Source organism: Octodon degus, unplaced genomic scaffold (genome assembly GCF_000260255.1).
Source record: "Octodon degus isolate 3935 unplaced genomic scaffold, OctDeg1.0 scaffold00107, whole genome shotgun sequence".
Classification (NCBI taxonomy): Eukaryota; Metazoa; Chordata; class Mammalia; order Rodentia; family Octodontidae; genus Octodon; species Octodon degus.
In genome coordinates this window covers 4,112,712-4,130,664 of record NW_004524683.1, presented here as the reverse complement: position 1 = coordinate 4,130,664, position 17,953 = coordinate 4,112,712, and the positions used below count along the sequence as shown (strand labels likewise).

General features: G+C 34.1%; 1 protein-coding gene and 1 pseudogene across 1 annotated transcript in view; both read right to left on the bottom strand.

Annotated features, from left to right (window-relative positions):
* The window catches only part of Agbl4 (ATP/GTP binding protein like 4), a 1,571,060-nt gene that overhangs the window by 1,333,638 nt on the left and 219,469 nt on the right, over positions 1-17,953 (bottom strand). The window lies entirely within an intron of this gene.
* On the bottom strand, positions 3,367-6,780 carry LOC105743217 (annotated as a pseudogene).

Sequence of the window (17,953 nt, the reverse complement as noted above, 5' to 3'; positions counted from 1 at the left end):
GAACTGTAATGCAAACCATCACTGACTCTAAAATGCACACTTTCCATAATAACAGTAGTCTAATTTTTTATTTGTTGTCAATGTTAAAGTAAATTAAAATTTTATTACAATGAAAGACATACTGCCATTTATCTCATTCAAAATATTCCTTTTCTTTTCAAGTATACTTATTCCACTGTCTTTGCCATTTTCTGAAGTAGTTCTGGAAGTACCCTTTAAGGAGTGTCCTTAGTTGCACTTTTGTGGTCGCCTTGATGTCCTGAATTAATTTGAAATGTTTTTCATGGTCTTTTTGACCTAGCAAGACCTAGAATTTGCATGGCACCAGATCCAGTAAATAAAGGGGCTGAGGACACATCACAATGTTTTTATTTGACACAACTAGTTGTAAATAGCTAATCAATGAGGTATGATAAAAAGGAATTAAGTGTTTAAATTTTAAAATTCATTACAGTAAAAAAAAAACCTGCTGATTTCTCTCAAAATATTTTCCATTGCTTTAACATATTTATCCCATTGTTCTTGGCAATATGTCTTTAACTGTAACATATTGTTACTAATTTAAGTATTCACAGTAGTTTTTGATCACTCCTTGTGAACAGATATAAGGTGAGAAGGTTTGTGTCTGACTTTTTCACTAGCATAACTTTTTAAATTTATCCTTGCTATAAGATTTATTAGTGTCTCTTTTTAGTAACTGAATGACAGTACACTGAATGGGTGGATATATTGCTTTTGTTTATCAACTCATTTGTTGATGGATGTTTGGGTTGTATTTGTCATAGTTTTAGATTTATAAATCCAAATTACTTATAAATAAATAATTCAGTGATAAATTTAATCATAAATGCACTTGTTGATGGACATTTGGGTTGTATTTATCGTAGTTTTAGATATATAAATCTAAATTATTTAAATAATTTAGTGATAAATTTAATACAAAACTAGCACTGAGATTTTCTGTATACCTGCTAATTTTTCCTGCACTTAATATCTTACATAGTCTAGTACACATTTCATAGTTAATGAATCAATATTGATATATTATTAGTTACTAAAGCCTATAGAGTATTTATATTTTTTTTTTGTTTTTTCATAATGCTTTTTCTGTGTTTCTGGATACCACCCAGGACAACAAGTTATACTTTTTCATCACGTATCCTTAGGTAAAATTATGAAAACTTTTCAGACATTTGTAATTCATGACTTTGACTATTGTTTTGAAGAGTGTTGGTAAGGCAGTTTAAGAATGTTCCTTAATTTAGGTTTGTCTACTGATTATTCTATGATTAGATTATTGTAGGATTTTCAGGAGGAAGACTAGAGAAAAGTAAAGAGACATTTTCATCACATATCAATGGTTCATACTATCAAATATGATGTTAACTTTGATCACATAGGGAAGTACTTTCTGTCAGATTTCTTCTGTGTAAAATTATTCTTTATATGCCTTTCTGTACTGTTCTGAAGGAAGTTATGAAATGTAGCTCATATTTAAAGAATAATGAGTATTGCTTCACACGCTCAAGGGAAAAGCATACACATAAATTATTAGGAATTCTTCTTATGCACAGTGATTTGTCTCTTCTTACCCACTTAACAGTTTTGTCATTTTTCATCTCTAAATATATCCAAAAATTTTGGCATTTTTGTCTTTCATTTTTATCATTTCACAATATTCCATAGTGCAGATGTACTACAGTTTACCCATTCACCTTGTGAAGGAAATCATAGTCGTCTCCAAGTTTGGCAATTATGAATAAAGCTTTTATAAATATTCACATGTAAATTTTCATGCAGACATAAATTTTCAACTCATTTAAATGGCATACAATTGCTGGATCATATGTTAAGAATATGGTTAGCCTTATAAGAAACTGCCAACCTGTCTTCCAAAAGTAGGTGCATCCTTCTTTATTATACCCTGGACTGTAATTTAGTATTATCTTACTTTTTTATTATTCAAGTTGTTCCAGCTTCAATTTTTTTCACTGCAAGTTTTCTTTGCAATAAAAAAGCCTTTGCTTTTCCTTGGATTCTTTGTTTTTTAAACACTTGGTTACTTTTTTGTCTCCCTCATCTACTTTAGTATTGTTATGCCATGCATTTGTTATGAAGTTAGATCAATTTGTCACAGTTCATCCTAGAATCCTATATGAGTTTATAAATTTTTCAAAAATATTTTATGAATTTTAATAATCTATTTTTAAATAGGCTTTACTACATAAGCATTTTTAAATTCATGCATAAAGCAACAGAATGTATAGAAATTTCCAACACATTCCTGCTTCAATATACCCATAGCCCCCACCATGATCAAAATCCTGTACCAGAGTAATACAATTGGTACCAGCAATGGACCCACACTGATACAGCATCATAATTCAAAGTCTATAGCTTATATGAGGATTCATTCTTGGTACAGTATATGAGTTTTGACTACATTTAATTGGGGGTCAGGGAGATAGCTCAGTAGAATAAGTGCTTGCCTCGCAAGTGCAAAGGCCTGAGTTCAATCCACAGTTCCGCAAAAAAAAAAAAAAGTACTTGACTATATTTAGTCAGATATCTGTCACTATAACAAAACTATACTTGAGAAAAACTGTAAGCAGAAAATGCTTAATCTATCTCATTATCTTCAACACAAGATCAGGTGGCCACATACCTTTGGGACTCTGGTAAGGCAATAGAGAATGGCAGGAATGAATGTAGAGCAAATTATATACTTCATGAACTAAGAAGCAAATAGAAGAAAAAGAGAGATTGGTTTCTCACTATTCTCTGAGGGCACAATGATCTAAGCACTTTCTACACAGTCCTATCTTCTGCAGATTCTATCATCTCCCGTTTAGCACTATTCTGGTGCAAAAGCTTTTCATACATGTGTACCCTTAGCGAACACATCTGCAAGCTTCAAATTTTAAACACCTATACACATGTGCACTCACCCATGGACATAATCTTTGACACAACCATCTAGAGTATAATATAGAATAGTTTTCTATTTTCACAAAAACACTTTTGATTTGAGGCAAAGAGAAGTTTTGATAATAGCATTACAGTTGTAATGAGTCAAAAAGTAGCTGTTAGTAACAATATTTTGACTTTGTAGAAGTTGCTTCTCTTAGGTCAGAAAAGGGTACTCAGCTTGTACCTTCCCCAAGAAGACATGATAAAAGGCAAAGAAAAGACATATCATCTACTGATGCTACTCTTCACACCAGGTGTTAGGTCAACAGGCCTTCAGTGCTTTGTCTCTAGGTTGCTGCCCACTGCCGAGTGACACAAGGCACACTACACTTGCAAGGACAAATGAGGCAGGAAAACCAGGTGCAAGATAATGAGGAACAGCAAGCATCCACAGCTTCAAAACTCTGCATGGAAAGGGTAATCCTTGTGGTTGACACAGATCACCAAGGCACAGACCCTCCAGTTCCTATCACAGCTGAGTGAGGTTGCCATGTCCTCACTGCCCAGATCAAAGTCAAAGACCTAGAAGTTCTCAACAATGCGGACTGGTGTCACAGATTTGGGGATCACTACCAAATTCTTCTGCATGGGGAAATGGATCAGCACCTGGGCAGTGGTTTTACTGTACTTGTTTGCAATTTCCTTAATCCTAGGATCTTCCAGGATGGAAGAGTCTTCTGCCTTAGTCCAAGGCCTTTCTGGAGAACCAAGGAGACTGTAAGAAGTCACCACAATGCCTTTGGACTGGCAGTACTGGATCAACTTCTGAGTTAGGTATGGGTGACATTTGATCTGGTTAATAGCTGGCTTATACTTTAAGCAGACTTGTTTAAGATCCTCTCAATCTGAAGATGGTTGAAGTTGGAGATGCCACTTGCTTTCACCAGCCCTTCATCCACCAGCTCTTCCATGGTCAACCAGGTGTCCACAAAATCAGTGTCACTGGGAATCACATTGTCTCTTGCATCCAATGGGAAATAGTCAGCTCCATGATAGAAGCCTGTTGGTCAATGGATAAAGTACAAGTCCAAATATTCCAGCTGCAGATCAGTGAGAGTCTTCTGGAAGGCTTCTTTCACCAGGCTCTTTTCACGGAATGTGTACTACAGCTTGCTGCTGATGAAGAGCTCCTGGTGCTTCACCACCCACTCCTTGAGCTTCTTGTGCAGGGCCACACCCATCTCCTTCTCATTCTGATACACCTGGGCACAATCAATGTGGTGGCACCTGAGGTCAATCGTTACCTTCATGGCCTCGGTCACCTGACCTAGATGTGACTTCCACGTGCCCAGCCCCATGATGGGCATGTTGGCACCAGTGTAGAGCTCGACCTGGCTGGCCAAGGCTGCTACACAGTAAGACAGCTGCACACCACCTAACTCTAGAATAGTTTACTGTATCCTGAAACTCTTACTGTTTCTCTAGTTCAGCTTTAACTACAATGTAGTATAAATATTAGCTTATGTAGTATGAGTTATATAAACAAAGGAAATTCAAGAATTTTGTAGGTAAATGGATGCAATTAGAGACCACACTCACAAGTGAAATAAATCAGACTTCATGTGTAAACATTACATTGTCTCCCTAGTGTAACTAAAAAGAGTAAATAAGACCCAAAATGTACAATAGATATTGTGAAAGGGAAAGAAATTGCTCAAAAGGAAAGAACAATTACGATGAGAGAAAGGAGAAAAGAAGGAAGGTAAAAAAAAATAATAATATATATATATACATATATATACATACATATAAAGAAGTTAGCTAAAATAATTGTGTAATTGTAATATAATAACCATTGTTAATTTCCTATCATCTTGTTTTGAAATCTGCAACATTTTCATTGTTTTTATTCATATTACCTTATCTTTTAATAGCATGCAATCACACACCTTCAGATTGACTTTTTCACTCAGTGATATGCATGCAAATATTTCCACATCTTTTCTGTCTTTTGCTTATATCTGGGTTATAATGAATAACATTCCATTTTCAGAATGTTTCACTTTGTCTATCCACCAACTTACTGTAGGAAATCTTGGTTGTTACTCAGTTTTTCTGATTAGTCTGAAGGAAACTTTTCATATATATATTCATATATAAATTTTTGTGTGAACATAAATTTTCAACTACATTTTTTATAAATATCAAAGAATACAATTTCTGAATTCTATCAGAAGGGTATCTTTATTTTATAAAAAGCTGCCAAAGTGTCTTCCAAACTTGAATTTCCCCTGGAAACAAATGAGTTTTTCTTGTTGTGTGCTTTCATCAGAACTTGATGGAACTAATACAGTATTATGGATTTTGGCCATTTTAATAGGTATGTAATGGTATCACATGGTTATTTTAATGTTCAAATCCCAAATAACATATGATGTGGAATATATTTTCCTGTGCATATTTTCTGCATGTGTATTTTGTTAAGTAAGGTATCTGATTTAAATCCTACATTGTTTGCATATTGAATTTTGAGTAAAGACTGTATTTTGAATAAAAGTCTTTTATCCGACGACTCTTTCAAATGTTTTTATCTAGCCTGTGGCTTTTTTTTTATTCCCTTGATAATTTCTTTCACAGTGCATAAGTTTTAATTTTAATGAAGTCTAACTTATCAATTCTTTTCTTCCTGGATTATCATGTATTATCTCCTTGATTTCATACTTAAAATATGCCCATGTTTTTTAATCTTACTTTTATAGTTTATGTTTTACATCTAAATTTATGATCCATTTTGGTTTGTTTTTGAGTGTAGATTCATTTTTATTCCCATGAATGTTCAGGTATTCCAGTATTAATTGTTGTACATAGTATCTTTTTTCTTCCTTTTTATTTCTGTTTTTATTCCTTTGTATTTCTGTTTTTCTTTTGTCAAAAGTCACTTAATTTTATTTATATTTATAATGAGATCTCTCTCTCTCTCACTCGCTCGCTCTCACTCTCCCTCTCTCTCTCTGTTCTCTTTTGTAATCCAATGGTCTATTTATTCTTTTACCAGTAACATATTGCCTTGGGCGTTGCTTCATAATAAATATTAGGCTCAGTTCTCCTCAGACTTTCTTCAACTTTAATATTGCAATAAGTATTACTTGGGGTTTTTCCCAACCCCATGTAATCTTCAGAATTAGTTCATTAATATCCTCAGTATAACATAGTGAGAATTTGACTGAGGTTGTATTGATTCTGTATATCAAGTAGGAATGAAATAAAACCTTAAGTCTTTCTATTCATGAATATGGACTAACTCTCTGGTTCTTTGATTAGTTTCATTTTAGAAAAATTTGTATTACACAGTTTCACAGCACGGGACAGTCTTTTACTTTTTAAAACTGTGTGTCTTTATATAATGTTTTTTATTTATTTTATGGAAAAAAGTAAAACAAAATTTTTAAACAAAATAATAGAAGAATAACAATAGCTAGTACATTGCATTTTGTTATCTTTAAAGTACTCAGAGTACAAGGTATGGGTGTAAAAATTTCTCCAATTGATATTAGCAGAAACTTGCCTTTTCAATGAATTAAAAAGACAGTAGTCTATAACTTGAATTCTTTTCTTTTCCATTCATTCCTTCCATTTCCTTCTCTTTAGCCTAGTTCCATTTTTCCTTTTGAAAAATTGCTTCACATTTAATATTTTCTATTGTACATTTTAAACATTATTTACTCTTTCAGTTTCTCACATCAGAGGGAAAATATAACGTTTACAAATGTGCACATGACTTATTTTGCTTATGAGTATGATCTCAAGTTGCATCTATTTACTTATAAAAATCTCACCTTTATCCATATTTATGGCTGAGAAGTACTCCATTGTGAGACTGGACATGGTGACACACACCTGTAATCCCAGCTCTTGGGAGGCTGTAAACAGGTGGATCACTATGAGTCCAATCTAGTAGCAAGACTCTGAACACCCTGTAGACCCTTCCCAAAAACATAAGAAAGAAAAGGGGGAAAAAAAGGCTGGGGAGATAGCTCAGTAGAATAAACACTTGCCTGGCAAGTGCAAGGTCCTAAGTTCAATCCCCAGTTCTGCAAAAAAATAAAGTACTCCATTTTAGAAAACTACCACAACTTTGTTATCCATTCTTTAGTTGATAGTCATTTCTGTTGTTTCTAAAATATAGCTATTACAAAATGGTTGTTATAAATATGGACACACATATCTTGCCGTGGTATGATGTTTTCAATGCTTTGGGGATGCCCAGAAGGAAAATAGCTGGGTCAAATGGAAACACTAATCTTAGCTATTTAAGGATTCCCTATACTGACTGCCACATTGGTAGCACCAGTCTGTATTAACAACAGTGGAAAAGAGTTCCTTATTTCCCACAAAACCTTCAAACTTTGTTCTTGATTTATTTCTTGATGATAACCATTTGTTCTAGAGTGAGATGAACTCTCAGTGTGGTTTGAACTTTTTTATGTATTTATTTGCCATTTCTATTTCTTTATCTGAGAAGTGTGTATTCATCTCAGGCACCCATTTTTTGGATAGGGCTGTTCAATTAGAAGCATCTATTTTTCTCATTCTTTTATGTTTGAGATATAACAACTTTGTCTGAGGGACAACTGGTTAAATTTTTTCCCAACTTTATGGGTTGGCTTTGCACACTGTTAGTGATATCTCTGCTGTTCAAAAGCTTTTAAATAAGATGAATCAAAGTTTTTTACTATTTATGTTATTTCTTGTAGTCTGGTATTTTAAGAAAGTCTCTTCCTACACCTATGTCTTCAAGATTCCTATCTACTTTTTTGAGATTTAGTGTTTCTGTTTTAACATTTAAATCTTTGATCCACTTTGACTTCAGTTTGGTGCATCTTTTGATCATTCTTGGTTTGAAGTTCACAAGCTCACATTGTCTGCAAACAGAATACTACTCTGTTTTTTGTTTCTTTGTTTTTACTGGGTTCCTGTCACATACTGTTTTCCATCTTTTGACTATGAATTTCTTTTTTAGTTAAATGTGTTGCTTGTATACAGCATATTTCTGGATCTTCTTGCTTGGTCCACTCTGCCAGTCAGTGTTTTTTCTCATTTTGCCTTGCTTTGTTTTGTTTTGTTTGATGGGTGAATTCAGGCCATTCACATTGATGGTTATAAGTGATATGTATTGGTTTATCTTTTTCTTCTACTTTTACTGATGTTGCTTCCTCATTTTTCCCCTCTGATTGTCTTGCCTGGTGGTTTCTTTCTGTTGCTGTTCTTGGAATTGTTGTCATTTTTAACTCAGTTTAGAATATCTTTTAGCATTTTTTGAAATGCTAGTTTGGTAGTCATAAATGTATTCAGTTATTCTTAGCCATGAAATTATTTCTCCATTAATTAATTCTGAAAGATATTACTGCAGGGTATCAATCTGGGATGCAATTTGTTTTCTTTTAGGACTTGAAATACTCCCACTTCAAGCTCTTCTTGACTTGATGGTTTGTGTTGGAAAGTCTCCTGTGATTCTTATTGGCTTCCCTTTGTAGGTGATGCTTCTTTTCCCTGGCAGCTTTTAATATTCTGTTCTTGTGCTGAATTTCTCAGATCTTATTATACATCTGAGTGTAGATTTACTTTTGCCATGCCTAATTGGAGTTCTATATGCCTCATTCATGTGTAAGAGGCTTTTCTCGTGCTTGAGAAATTTTCTGATATTATTTCTTTGAATAATCTTTTTATGTCATTTCTGTTCATGCTTTTTTCATTGACACCTATCAGTCTTACAATATTCTTTTTTTGCAACATCTTACAACTGTTGAATTATTTCCTGTTTCCTTGTTATTTTTTAGAGAACTTTCCTTTCATGATCAGTAGCCATGATCCTGTCTTCAAGGTCTGAAAGTTTATCTTCACTTTCATTGAAACAGTTTTTCTAGCTTTCAATGGAATTTTTTATTTCCTGGGTATGTGAATCCATTTCATGCTTTCTATTTATTTCTGTATTACTCATTCATGGTATCCATAATTTTCCTATGTTCCTCTATTTCTATCTATATCTACTATAGATTTGGTGTGCAATTCTTTCATTATGGTTGTCATATCTTTATTAACCTGAAAGATAGTCTTATGATAATTTTCTTTATACTATTATGGATTTGTTTCCTTTGTTTAGTTTCTACCATTTCTGTAATTGAGGTGTGTGTCTTTCATTTTACTCTATCTCATTGCCTCCTGGATTTGTTCTGGGTGGGCTGGAGATCTGAGGTTGTATTTTGCATCGGTATCTTGTCATTTTCCATTTTTAAAAATTATTCATTTTGTTTTCAGTGTTGACCCTTGTAAGGTTTTGAAGTAGGTGGGTAATCAATTGTGTCAAGGTGTCTCCAGGAAATGTTTGTTCTTTAAGGATGTCTTCTATTTGTAGGAAGTTCTTGATTTGTGTCTGTTCCAAGATTCTACCTTCCTAATTAACAGTGAGACACTGGGATCTGTTTTGCTCAGTCCCTATCACTCAATCCACTCTTTTGTAAAAGAGGAAAGGTTTATTTCTCTCACAGTCCTTTGGTGTTAAGGTGTGTTGAGGCTATCCCAGAGATTCACCATATTGCTAGAGAATGGAGGACAAATGATTGCAACAGATATGAAAATCAGACTACTAACATAATTAGCAATAACAATAGCATCAAGCACAGTTTAGAAACACATTAACTATGCTAACTATTAATTATGTACCTTAGAAGAGGAGCAAAATCCATTTATACAGCAGAACCAATCATAAATTGGGAGTTTGTATACAAAGTGTTTTCCTTTGGTAGAGTGGTTTTGGCCTGTGATGGGGAAATTTAAGGATGATGGATAAGGGAGAGAGGAAAATGAGGGGAAAGAGAAAGCATCCTGCCCACTTTATCCTATTTTTCTTCAATTTTTCTCTCAGTTGTTTTGCTATTTTCAAACAGAGACAGATATCTGCTTCCAGTCCCATATACAACTGGCTTCTCCTGGGGTCCTTGCTCAGCTTCCTGTTTCCCTCTTCCACTGGCAAGTCTCTCTCCTCCCAGGTTTCTTTTCGTAGGGTAGGGTGGGATCCTACCTTACATCCATTTTTCATACGTAAGATCCCAAGTATGGCAGGTAAGTGATGTAGTGTGGTCCTCTGCTCCTGCTGTTGCCACCCATGGTGACTACTCATTTCCAATTTTTACTTCTCTCCTGAGAGAGGATGCAAACTTTCCACTCATTGTTTTATAACATCCTCTGCCACCCTCCTCTTCTGTATTTGGCAACTTCCTAGAGCAAGATGGAATGGGTTGTCTTTCTGCTCTTGCTCTTGGAAGGGTGGGATCAGACCTAGGCCACACAGTCCCACAGTGCAAAGCTATTTACTTTTCTCTAGCCATAAGTCATGGGGAAGGCTTTAACTGTTACATTTAATACACACCCCTACAGTCTTCAATCTTGTCCCTAGAGGTATTCTAGTTAGTGCTCTGGAGCACAAAAGGAAAATAAAGCAAGCAAAGCAAGAGAGGAAAGGAGGGAGGGACAGAAGGAGGGAGAGAAAACTTGTTAATGATATGAGTATTATATGTTATTTGGAATACACATACTGGAACCCTAAGATTTAGGTCAAAAGAGATCCCTATTCTGGCTACCTACAAGAAGCAATTACTAAAATTAGAAAGTAATCTAAGACTGGAATCAAAGCCAAAAATATAGCTCACCAGCATGGCACCTGCCTGACAAATGTGATGTTCAGAGTTCAATGTACAATATGAATAAGAAAAAAGAAGAGGAGGAGGATGAAGAGGAGGAGGAGGAGAAAGAGGAGGAAGAAGAAGATGGGGAGGGGAGAGCGAGAGCGAGGGGGAGGGCGAGGGGGAGAGGGAGGAGAAGAAATGGAGGAGGAAGAAAGGAAGGAAGGAAGGAAAACAGCAGGAAGAAGAACAGGAAAAACAACAAGAAGAACAAGAAGAAGAAGAATAACAATGACATAAACAACAAGAATAACAACAAGAACAAGAACAACAAACAAACAGAGTCCAGTCAGCAAGACAGCTCAACAGACTAAGTGTCTGCTTAGGCAAGCTCAGGGACCGGGGCTCAATCCCCAGCACCACATGCCACACTAGCCCCACCCATGAGTATGCTGAGCCAGCCACCAAGACTGGGTGTAGTTATGCATGCCTCTAATCCCAACACTGGAGAAGCTGAAACAGAAGGACCACTAAGAGTCTGAGCTGCATAGTGAGCTCCTATACCAAACACATTTTTTAAAAAAAACTAAGACTGTCTCCAATAAAGAGGTATAAAAATTTCAATCTGGGATATGGCTGGATAATGTAATGACTTAATATTTCATGACTTTACTTGGATGACTCTCAGACCTTCAGGACTCTAGTTAATTGTCTTCTAAAGGGATTTAAAATAGTACAAATGATCTATAGTAAATTAGTATAAATAGAGTTTATAATAACTTGTTATGCTTTATGAAGAACTAAAAGAAAACTCAAACATCCCCTCCAAAATAATGAATGTTTCAGGAGATGGAAATGCTACTTACTCTGACTTGATTATTAGACACTGCATGTACATACTGAATTATCCCACTGTATCCATATATATAAAGAAGCAAACATTTTTAAAAGCAAAGAGGGAGAAGGAAAAAGGTACACAATTACAAAGTTTCTATGTCATTGAAATTGAATTAGAATAATTCATAAATTCTGAAAAGTAAACCTGTGAATTGTAATCTTACAAATAACCATTACTAAAATTAAAGTTAAAAGTCATTAAAAGAATAAAATATTACACTAAAATGACTTAATTCTTTAAATGGAAATGAAGGAATAATATTATAACTCAAATTATAAGAGATATATAAAAATAGCAAAATGGAAGACAAATTCAACAATTATCAATTTAATATTACATAGGAATGGATTATATGTGTCTATAAAAGGCATGAAGTAGTGAATGGGTTATAATTACGTAGATAAAAGAAGATATATCATCTAGAGAGCAATCATTAATAGTAAAGAGGGGTCAGGGAGATGGCTCAGTAAGCACCTCCCTGGCAAGCACAAGAGCCTGAGTTTAATCCCTGGTTCTACCAAAATAAATAAACAGGAGTTCCTATACTATTATCAAATAAATTTGTTTATGAATATCATTAAAGGTAAGGAAGATATGCCAAATATGCCTATATGTGTGTGTATGTATGTATAACTTATAGTAAAACAACAAAAATACTTCAAGTAAGTGACAGAATTAAAAAGAAATGGACAATTCATCAATAATATTTAGAGTCTTTGGTACTCTTTTCATGATATATAGAACAGTTAAAGAGAATAATAATAGAGAAAATCCTAAAATCCAATCTTAAGAGCACCCCATCCAACAACTGAAGCTACAAAATTCTCCAGGACAGATAGGTCATGACATGAGAAGCTCCAAAACATTTCAAAGTTTAAAATGCTGCAAAATATATTCTCTGTACACAGTAAACATAATTTAGAAAATAATTCAGAGGAGACTTTGGGAAAGGCACAAACATGTAAAGATTAAACAACCCCAAAATAATATTCAAGAAAGGAAAATAAGAAAATACTTTGAACTGAATAAAAATTTAATCAACAAATTTATTGAATGATACTACTGCGGCAAATCAGTACTCTAGTCTGTAAGTATATCAGGGAACTTTAAACTGCTACACTACTTTTTTTTTAAAAAGAAGTATCCCAAATTATTAATGTAACCATTACCTTAAGAATTTAGAAAAAAAACAAGCAGAAATAACAATGTAATAAAAATTAGATTAGAAATTAATGAAACAGAATAGGAAAACAATAAAGTGAATCAAAAGTAAGTTCAATGAACAGACCAACAAAAGAATTGTGCAAAATTAATCAGTCCCTGAAAGGAAGCTGTGGGGAAGAAGTGGAGTACACTGAGAATATTGAACAACCTTGCCTTTATAGTAAGTCTTGGGTTTAAATCCCAGTTCTGTCAAGTACTAGCATTACAACCTCACATTATTAATACATAAAAAGATAAAACTAATATGAAAAATGATTAAGAGGTATTGAAATATATACATAAATCATCAGGGGATTTTTCTTAATGCACACAAGAAACTTAATATCCTAAAGCATTTCTAATTTTTTTTTCAATTTTTAGTTGTGGATTCCAAAAACATAAGACTTAGGTAAAAAGTAGAATACTGCTTATCAGCATCTAGGGATTGAGGGATGAAAAAAAAGAATGCAATCACCAATTAGGTAGGGACATATTTTCAAGATCTTTTGCATGGCAAAGTGACCTTAGCTAATAATAGTAAAGTTTTTGAATTGTTCAGGCAATAGATTTTAAATGTTCTTACTACAAAAAAGATAAATATGTGAAAGATATATTACATACCTCGATATAATCACTATACATATATATCTTAAACATATATATATATACTTTGTCAAGATTTTTAAAATATTAATGTGAATAATGTAACATTATTGTTGTCATATTCAGAACTTTGCAGAACACCATTAATTGCACAGATACGGTATTAGCATACTATTTCAGGAAGGCAATGATGCCACCATTGTTATGAAAACATATAATGGAATTTTTAATACTATGGCAAATTCTACAACCCAGATTTCATTTCAGATAACAACTTTTGAAAATTATTTTTGAAACCTATTTCCAAGAGTTTTTCTTTTTAAAACCCAAATGCCATCTTCACATAAAATTCACTCCCCTGTAGCTTTCCATTAGAACAATGCCAAAACAAATTAGTCTAAAGAGAAATATTACACATATGAATAGTGCCACTGCATGCCTATCAGAATCATAGAAAATCAAAAAATACAGTACTGCACTACACTGAAATTGCCACAAAAAACATTTCCTCAGCCTTAACCCACATAAATTAAGGAAAAATGTATCAGAAAGACAGACTGTATTCTCATTATGGTTCATTAGTCTCAAGCACATTGCCAAATGTACAGTAAAACATTACATAAACATTTATCCATTCCTCTGATGTATTTTTAAAACACATACATAAACATAGGAAACATTCAGATTATAAGTGCAGCAAAATATAAATAAATACATGAATAATTCTTAAATATCCCAAGATTCTGCCATGTAGAGATAATCTTTGCTATGGATACCATCTTTAGATCTTCTTCCATAAATACAGTTTTACATAGTTGAGATAAAACTATATACATATACATGTGCATATGATAGCCTTTTCTTATTATCCTATGGATATTAGCTATTTATTGCTGAATAATAAATTAACTCAAAACTTAACAATTTTAAGACTGGGCATGGTGGTGCACACCTGTAATCCCTGCACTTGGGAAGCTGAAAACAGAAGGATCACTATGAGTCCCATCTGTGTAGTGAGACCCTGTAGACCCTGTACTAAATAAATAAAAAAGAAACAACAGTTTAAATAACTATTTATTATCTTATCTCAATGGATCTCTGAGATAAACAATTTTGAATCTTGAATTTCTTCTAAGTGGCAGTATCTTTGAGCTTTATGCAAGCTTCTATAGTTTCACTAAGACTACAACTGTTGAAGCAAACCTTTAAAATCTCTAAAGGGCTTTTTGTGTAACTTTATACCTGACACATCACCTTTGATCGTTGTGAGGTCTCAACAAAACATCTTACAGTCATATTCTCTGTCTCATATCTAGAGTAGGCTTTGCTGATAATACTCTAAATTTCACCTTTATCTCACACAAGTTTTGCATTTATCTGTGATGTGGAAAGGTTTAAGATTTTTTAATCTCAATTAAATGATTAATTTAATCTTAATTAAATGATTTGTCAGTCTTGAATCATTTCTGCTTAATAGTTCTACATTTAATTTATCTATACTTTCTCACACATAAGTAGCAAGAAACAATCTAGCAGCATATTAAGCACGCTGCCTACAAATTTCTTAACTTCATCAACCCATTCACTCAGCACACATTTTACATTGCATATTACAACAGTGACAGTGTTGCTAAATTTCCATCACTATATAATAAGAATTCTCTTTTCTCTAGGTTCCAATATTTTTTCTCATGCTCCTTTATGCTTTCACCTGAAACCTTATCAAAAGTATCCTTTTTTTACTCTTTCTTAAGTGCTTGACAAGATTTTACTGACATTCACAATTAAGTCTTCCCTATAATAATAAAGGAAAGAGCATTAATAAGTCCAGACCAACCTGCAATAGAGACCATTTCAACAATTCATTAATAGCTATGAAATCTACCTACAAAGAAAATGAAGTATCACATCATAAAGGATAACCTAATTTAAATCTCTCCTAATAAGGATTTAAAGCAACTCCAAAACAAACTCTGAAAAGGCTACCAATGTAATTACATGGTAAAGGGATTGTCTAGGATTTGGAAGACTTTGGGTTGACCATCTCCCCATCAAAAATATATATAAAATAAAATAAGAAAAAAATGAAAAGGAGAAAAATGGAAAAGAAGCAAAGGAGAGAGAATAGGAGACAAAAGTGAGAAAAGATCTGGGGAAAAACAATTTAAACATTTCACCTGTATCAGGAGTTCCCAGATTTGGTAGCTCTCTAGAAAGACTTAGAGAACTCAAAGTGTATATATTTAAAGCTCATTACGCTGAAAGGACAAAAAACAGAATCAGCAAAGGAATAAAAACCACATGAGACAGTGTCGTGGTTTGGTGTTTTTGCAAGGGAAACAATGCAGCATGGGTTTTACAGTAGTATTTATAATGAGTCAACCAAGAATCATATATAAGAAATGCAGGAAATCTGTCCACACACATAAAAAACTAAAGACCCCAGCTGAGGGCTTAGATCCTAATATCCTGCTTGAGTCCAGATAAAAATCTCAAGCTTATAACAATGTTTCCCGCAAGTCCAACTGGAGGCCTAGAGCCCACAACCAAGTCTCATGCAATTCTGCTTCACAGATCTGTGCTAGCTAGGCACAGTGGTCAGCAGTGGAAGCTAGGAAGTCCATGCCAGCAGGATGAGGGATCTGTGCTATCAGGCTGCAGGATCTGAATGGGAGCTAGGAAACAATGCTCAATGAAAGCACCAGAGCTCCCCCAAAAGTACCACAACCATCCTCAGCAACAGTGAGGTCCCAAGCTCCTCCAGCAATGAGAAAAGCCAATTTCCCATTAGGAAAGCCAATGCAACAAGCTTCTTTATTAGGCTGAGCAATATACCATCTTCCCCTCCAGAGACAGGAAGCAATGCTCAAAATGAGGACCAGAATTCCTCCGAAGTTCACTGGGAAAGCCAGCATGACAAGGTCCTCCAGCACAACAGCCTAAGAGAACCAGCAGCTTCCAACAGCTCCAACAGCTTCTCTAAACAGCATCCCTAAGTGTTTGGCAGTTTCTCTCCTGTTATGATGTTGGCAACAGTCCTCAGGTGAACCTCATGTATCCAGCACCATGCTAGTTTAATTCAACTGGGTGTAATAAGATGACCACCAGCTAGAAATCCACTACGGGCTATTTGAAATAAAACAGACACACATTTCAGTTGATACATCCCCAAACAATTCACATGGGACACAGTAAATTCCTCCACAAGGAACTGTGAAAACACCTACATGCTGTTTACCAAGGGAGCTTACCAGAGTAGAGGAATCTAGAGAATTTTTTTTAAGACTGTCAGTGTCAAACACTGAGAATAACAAGTATTTTCCATACATTATTTTTTATATAAATTACCTATAAAGGTTAGTGAAAAATGTTTCAAGAGGTTGAAGGTGGAATACAATTTTAATAGATCTTCTAAGAGTATTTTTACAAGAAGTCAAAAATAGACCCTTTTTGGTAATGGGCAAGCTTTCAGAAACTTATGTCTACCAAATAAACATTTTCTTACACAATCTAAGAGATGTGGGAAACACTTTAGACATCCTGTATATATGTCATTTCAAAGCACACAATCAAGAAAAGTTCAAGATGATCAATCAGTAAATTATCTCTACACTAGAACAAAAAAAAATCCTTTCATTCTCTTCAAAGGATAGAAACAGAAACAGGAGTTTACACAATATATTTTCCAGAATGTCATTATCCATTTCCACAAATCATTATTAGACATACAAAGAAATATAAAAAGGAAAACTTCTGTTAATAAAGACCAACAACATGTCTAATTGGTTTTGTTTGTTTGTTTGTTTTTTGTGGAACCGGGGATTTAACTCAGGCCCTTGCACTTGCCAGGGAAACGCTTATTCCACTGAGCCATCTTCCCAGCCCCTCTAAATTTTGGTATTAGCAAGCAAAGTATATATTAAAAGTACCATCAAATAACTACAGAAAAATATTTCAAAGAGTTAAAGAAAGGTTTTGCATCAGAATAAACAAATACAAATTCTTATGAAGAAAATTATAAATTATAAAAAGAACCAAATTGAAATCACAGAAGTAAAATTCACAATGCTCGAAATTTAATAATTCATTCAATCAGCTTCATGGAAAATGGAATTATCAGCATAAAGAGACATCACCTGAAAATGTCTGCTGTAAATGACAGAAATAAATGTGGGTAAAATTACTCAGTGGTATAAGCACCTGCTTGGTAAGCACAAGGACCCGAGTTTGATACCTGGTACCACATGCTGTGCTGGTCCATGCTGAACACCTAAACAGCATGGTGGCACACATCTGTAATCTCAGTGTTGGGGAGGCAGAGACAGGAGCATCACCATGGGTCTGAGCTGTGTAGTGAGACCTTGTAACAAACAAATAAATAAATAAATAATTTTTTAAAAGGGAGAGAAATAAGGAGAAAAAGTAAGCAACCCATCTATAGGAAAAGAGTAAAAATGTAATAAAAGTCCCAAATGAAAATGTGAGAACATGATGGAGACCACAAATAAATACATTTAATTTTTTCAGTTGATGAAAAACAAAAAATTACTGATATTAAAAGTTCAGTAAATGTGGAGCCACATATATAACCAATAATAAAGTCTACTTTGTCTGTCTGTCTGTCTGTTGTGTCTGTCTGTCTCTCTCTCTCTCTCTCTCT